Source organism: Puma concolor, chromosome D2, assembly GCF_028749965.1.
Source record: "Puma concolor isolate L17-30 chromosome D2, mPumCon1.1.hap2, whole genome shotgun sequence".
In the NCBI taxonomy this organism is placed as follows: Eukaryota; Metazoa; Chordata; class Mammalia; order Carnivora; family Felidae; genus Puma; species Puma concolor.
The window spans coordinates 45,635,246-45,641,245 of record NC_141677.1 but is presented as its reverse complement, the minus strand read 5'-3'; positions in this window follow the sequence as shown (position 1 = coordinate 45,641,245).

Genomic DNA, 6,000 nt, shown 5'->3' with positions numbered 1-6,000 from the left:
GGGGTGGAATAGCTAGTAGAGTAGTCAGAAAATACACATCTATGATTTAAACTTGCTGCCTTAGATGGACACAGTTGTGGCACCCCCAAATGATTATAACAACATCAAAGATCATTGATCACAGATCATCATAATATAATAATGAAAAAATGTGAAATATGGTGAGAATTACTAAAATGTGACACAGACACAAAGTAAGAAAATGCTGCTGGGAAAATGGTTCCAATAGACTTGCTGGATGCAGGGGTGCCACAACGTTTCAAGTTGCAAAAAAAACCTCAATTTCTGCAAAGTGCAATAAAACAAGGCACACCCTATGATGAGGTATGTCTGTAAATCCTTCTCTACCTAAGTTGATAAAGACATTCTTCTGTATTTTAAAAATATTGAACTTTCCTTTTCACATGTAAGTGCATGATCTATTTGGAATTGATTTTATGTTAAAAATACCAATTTCATTTTTCCCATGTGAACAACCAATTATCCCAGCACCATTTCTGACCCTTCTCTGTCAGTCTTTGTGATAAGCTGAATAATGGTTCCTCAGAGATGCCCACTTCCTAGTCCTTGGAACTTGCAAATGTTATTTTATATGGCAGAAGGAAATAGGCAGCTATGATTAAGGATCTTGAGAAGGGGAGGTGATCTTGGATTGTGTCGGTGAGCCTGATGTAGTCAGAAGGGTCCTCATAAGAGTGAGGCGTAGACTTAGTAGACATTGATGATGCACTTTGAAGAAAGAGGAAAGGAGCATGAGCCATGGGATTGCAATGTGGTAGCCTCTAGAAGCTAGAAAAGGCATAACAACACATTCTGCCCTAGAGCCTCCAAAAGGAACACAGCCTTGTGGACATATTTAGAATTCTGGCCTCCAGAACTGACAATGAATTTGTGTTGCTTTAAGCCACTAAATGTGTGGCAAATGGTTGCAGCAGCAACAGGAAACTAATATAGTCTTCAACATCACCTTCGTCATATGTAAAGGTTTCATGCTCTTCTGAGGCTGTTTCTGGGCTATCTGTTCCATTATTCTTCTGCCCACACCACACTGTTTTAGTTATAGTAACTTTATAATAAATGTTGATACCTGGTAAAGCAGATCCTTCATTCGCCTTCTCCCTATGTCTTGGCTACTTGACTCTTCTTAGGCTTTTGCATTTCCAGATACATTTCAGAATCCACTTGTCAAGTTCCTCAAAAAAGACACTTTTGGAATTCTACTTAGAATTACATTGATTCTATAGTCAATTTGGGGAAAACGGACCTCATTCTTTTAATGTTTATTTATTTGAGAGAGTGAGAGAGAGCATGCAACTGGGGGAGGGGCAGAGAGAGAAGGAGACAGAGAATCCCAAGCAGGCTCCATGCTATCAGTGCAGAGCCCCACACGGGGCTGGATGGCACGATCCTTGGATCATGACCTGAGCCCAAATCAAGAGTCCGGTGCTTAACCAACTGAGCCACCTAGGTGCCCCTTAAGATTATGTTTTCTAACTGCTGTTGGTATATAGAAATGTAATTAAATTTTTTTTCATATAATCTCTTACTACAATAATTTGTCTATAGATTATTTTTGGTTTTCTATTAGACAATATCACCTGTGTAATGAAAGTTTGATTTCACTGTTTTTTTATACATTTTTTAAATACATTTTTTCTTCTCTTACTGCATTGGCTAGCATCACCAATATAACATTGATAGAAGTGGTAATTGTGACAATCCTTTCTATATTTCTAGTTTTAAAGGAATTTTAACATTTTCCCATGACAATAATATCTGGTATAGATTCTTTTTAAATTATGATCTGGTGTTGAACTTCATCAAATGGTCCTCCTCATGCTTTCCTTCCAGTGAAATACAGCAACATTTTCTAGTAAGAATGGACTGTCCCTGCTGTTGTCTTTGATTGCTTCTCTCTGGCATCTCTATGAGACATGTCATTCAACTTCTGACCTAATGTGCTTTGCCAAAGCTCTGGAAGGGGAGCCCTGGGTGATCTCAGCTAAGACTAGACACATGACCCAATGCACATGTGGCTCGATGCTGGCCAAGTATTCCAATGTCAAGACCCTAACCTGTGTTCAAAAGTGTGGAGCCTGGGAGCTTCCAAGCCACAGAGATGAGGGGTCAGAATTGGTCATGGCAATGCTGGATCACTGCAAGATGAAGTCACAGGGAGCAGAAACCTGGAACCATGGAGCATAGGGCAGAGTCACAGGAAGGAGATATGTAGACTCCCCACCCCACCCCCCCCCCCCCGCCCACACACACACACATGCAAAGAGTTGCCTCTTTTGATCCTAATGATTCTCAGATCCCAACCTTGTTCTCATGAAGCCTGGCTCTGCTTCATTTCTGCTCTTACAGAAAATTTCTTTTCCTCTTACTAGTTGTCTCAGTGGGCTTCTCCACACGATTAACCAAGCCTGACCCATATCTCCTGCCACATCAGTTCCTATGATGCTGACCTCCACAGCATCTGTCACACTGACCCTTGCTTTCCCATCCCCAGAACCTCATTCAGGTCTTTTTCATGTCTCTGTAGAACTCTCATGCTGGTGGCAAATAAGTCTCTAGGCTGGCCCTTAGGCAATCACCTTCCCTGGCTTCCAGATGCATTAATCTACAGCCTAGCTCTGAAACTGCCTCTGCCCTAACCTAACAACTGGCCATGCCTGTCCAGCCTTTCCGAAATCTGAACACATCACCTTGGCATTCAAGGATCTGCGGAGTTTGCTCTCATTACCTCTCAAACATTTTTTACCTCTCAGCTACAAGTGACCCACACTGCGACAAAACCATTATTTGCTTTGGGCGTCAGTGCACTCACACTCTGCTCCCCAGGAGCCCTTGCTTCACCTGCAGGCCGATTCTCTTTAGGTCCTCTCAGGCTGCAAAGAACCACCACCCTCTCAGGTCCCTTAGAGATGGAGACGCTGGAAGTCAGGACACATCTCAGCAATGGTGGACAGCCCTCAGGAGCACATGTACACTGGTCCCCTGCCTGCAGTCCTGCTATTCCCATGACTCCTATGTTCTGCTATGGCTCCCCTGCTCCATCGACAAGCCCCTCTGTCCCTACTTCAGAGGCATTACCAACACCTGACTCTCAACCGCTGAAGCTGCCACTCACTAGGAAGGTTCTGCCCACATCGTTTCTTCAGAAGCACCTGCGGGTCCTAAAGATGCCCACAGTCCTCCGGGATTCCTCTCCAGGATAACTGCCTTTCTTTTCTTCTTCAGGTTTCCCTACTGGATACATATGCTTACTGTATTTTGAAATTAAAAAAAAAATTTTTTTAAGGTTTATTTATTTTTGAGAAAGAGAGAGCAAGCGCTGGCATGAGCAGGGGAAGGGCAGAAAAATAGGAAGACAGAGAATCTGAAGCAAACTCTGCTCTGTTATCTCAGAGCCTGATGCAGGGCTCGAATTCAAGAACACAGACCATGACCTGAGTCAAAGTCTGGCACTTAACCGACTGAGCCACCCAGGCGTCCCTAAACTTAATTTTTAAAGTGAAAAACCCAAAACAGTGATAAAGCTGGAGTCCCACTGACTCACTCTTCTAATCTGGTTTCTCTTCTCTGAGGTACCCATTTGGGATGTCTTCTGGCCTTTTTTTTTTTTTTTTTTTCATAAATTATATCCTATTTTATGTACAGATGACCCCCACAGCCTTATTTATTGTTGCTTATTTTGAAATACTTTCTCTTTAAAGAAGAAGAGAAATTTGGAAGGTTAAGAGATGTACATAGGCCAACCTTCACCAGGTAGAAAAGGATAAGCAACGAAAAATCTCGGGTATCCCTGTCCCTTAGCAGAGGCCTTCTCCACCTAAGACACCTCGTCCCATCCCTCGCCTGGTTAACTTGTTTTCAAGGTCCTTGTTGCTAGCTGACACAGAAGTATACGCGCCAGTTTCTGTTGTCCCCGGCACTGATTGGAGGCCACCACAGAGAAGGGACCGAGTCTGTCTCGCCCAGAGCCTCTCCCAGCTCTTAGAACAGCGCCCCACGCCCAGTAGAAAGCAGATTGAGGAGTCGAAGGCGGATCTGGCAGTCTCGGGCAGTGACGGGAGGAGGGGGGGGTGTGGGGAGCTCTGGAAGGTGCGGTCCTGGGAGTGAGTGATGTCCTTTGAGGAAGGGCACAGAAGAGAGTTGAGGACAGAGGTTCAAGCGGAAGGAGGAGGGAAGGATGCGGGGTTGAAGGATGACCGGGGTAGGGTGGGGACAACCCTGGGCACCGGGTCTGGTTGGTTCTGTTTCTCGGGCACTTCCCTGCTCAGGGCTACTGGTGTGTCCTCCCCTCCCATCGGCCCATCCCGAGGTGCAACCTCCTTGGAGACCGGCCGAGCTGGGCCGCCTTCTGTCCCCAAACCCAGCTCAAACCTGTCAAGGAGCAGCGGCGGCGAGGGTGTGAGTCGCCGCTGGTGGGCTCCGAGTCCAGCGCCTGTCCCCGGGCGCGGCTCTACGCAGGCTGGCCGGTGGAGAGAGCGCGGCGGGACCAGAAGCCCCGCTTAGCTCCGTCCCCGTGGTGCCATCGGAGGCCCCGGAAGGGCCTCACCGCCCCTCACCCTCCCCCGGGGGGCTGCCTGGAGAGGAAGCTGGCGGGGGCTGGAGGGTGCGGAGCAAGGCCTCAGGTCCCGCGCCTGTCCTCTGTCCTTTTCGGTCCTGTCCTGGAGTCTTGCCAGCACCCTGGGGCGGCGCTGGGCCCGAGGTGGCGGGTGTCCCCTGCTCGGGGGAGTTATCGGGAGGGCGTGCAGTCTGTGGGCGTCCGACAGGGGAAGCCGGGCCCAGCCACCTCTCCCGCTTCTTCCCCCGGGGCGGGGGTCATCAGCCCCCATCCCGCCCCCCCCTCCGTCCCCGCACCACCAGCCCCGGCCTCCATCCTCCCCGGTGGCCTCCGCTCTCCCCGCCTGGAAGGTGTGGGTGTGGGGCCCCCAAGCGCCACACTGGGGAAATCCCCAAAGGTTTCTGGGGAGAAAAAAGTCGGGCCACCAAAGGATCGGTGGCACGGGCAGCTGAGCGGGGTGGACCGCCTGCTGCCTGCCGGGCTGGTTCTCCCGGCCTGCGCGCCCGACCCCGGCTCCCCGCCGGCCTCCCGGCTGCGCTCCCCGCGAGCCGGCCCCTCTCTTCCTCCCTCGCTCCGCTTCTGAGTTTTCTGACCGCACCGGAGACTGCAGTCCGGGCCCGGGTCCCAGGTGCCTGCAGCGCCCCCTGCAGTGAGTCCCGAGACATTCCCCAACCCAGCCATGAGTGGAGGCCCCCAGAGCCTTCCTCTCTTCTCCGCCTCTGTGGGCGGTTATCAGTTTTTAGTTTGAATCCAATGTCCAATATACAGGAAACGACACAAAACAAATGTGAAGCTTAGGAAATTATTATGAAATGAACAACCTTGCCATCACCAAGAAATAGTACTTTTCCAGCCTCTCCATATTACCGGCCCTAAGTCCCATCCCAATCTCACCCACTTGCCTCCTTCCAAAAGTACCCACCCAGTGCCCTGACTTTATAGTTGATACTCCCCTTGAGGTTCTTTACAGTTTTTTTAAAAAATTTTTTAACGTTTATTTATTTTTGAGACAGAGAAAGACAGAGCATGAACAGGGGAGAGACAGAGAGAGAGGGAGACACAGAATCTGAAACAGGCTCCAGGCTCTGAGCTGTCAGTACAGAGCCCGATGTGTCAGCACAGAGCCTGACGCGGAGCTCAAACTCATGGACCGTGAGATCATGACCTGAGCCTAAGTCGGAGGCTTAACCAACTGAGCCACCCAGGCACCCCAGTTCTTTACAGTTTTTATCATTCAGGTGCCTCTCTAGATGCTAGAGGTTAGCCTTGCTCATGTCTTTTAAACGTCTTAATCTGCAGGTTCCTCCTGCATCTCTCTTTTCTTTTTCTTTTTTTTTTTTTTTAATTTTTTTTTCAACGTTTATTTATTTTTGGGACAGAGAGAGACAGAGCATGAGCGGGGGAGGGGCAGAGAGAGAGGGAGACAC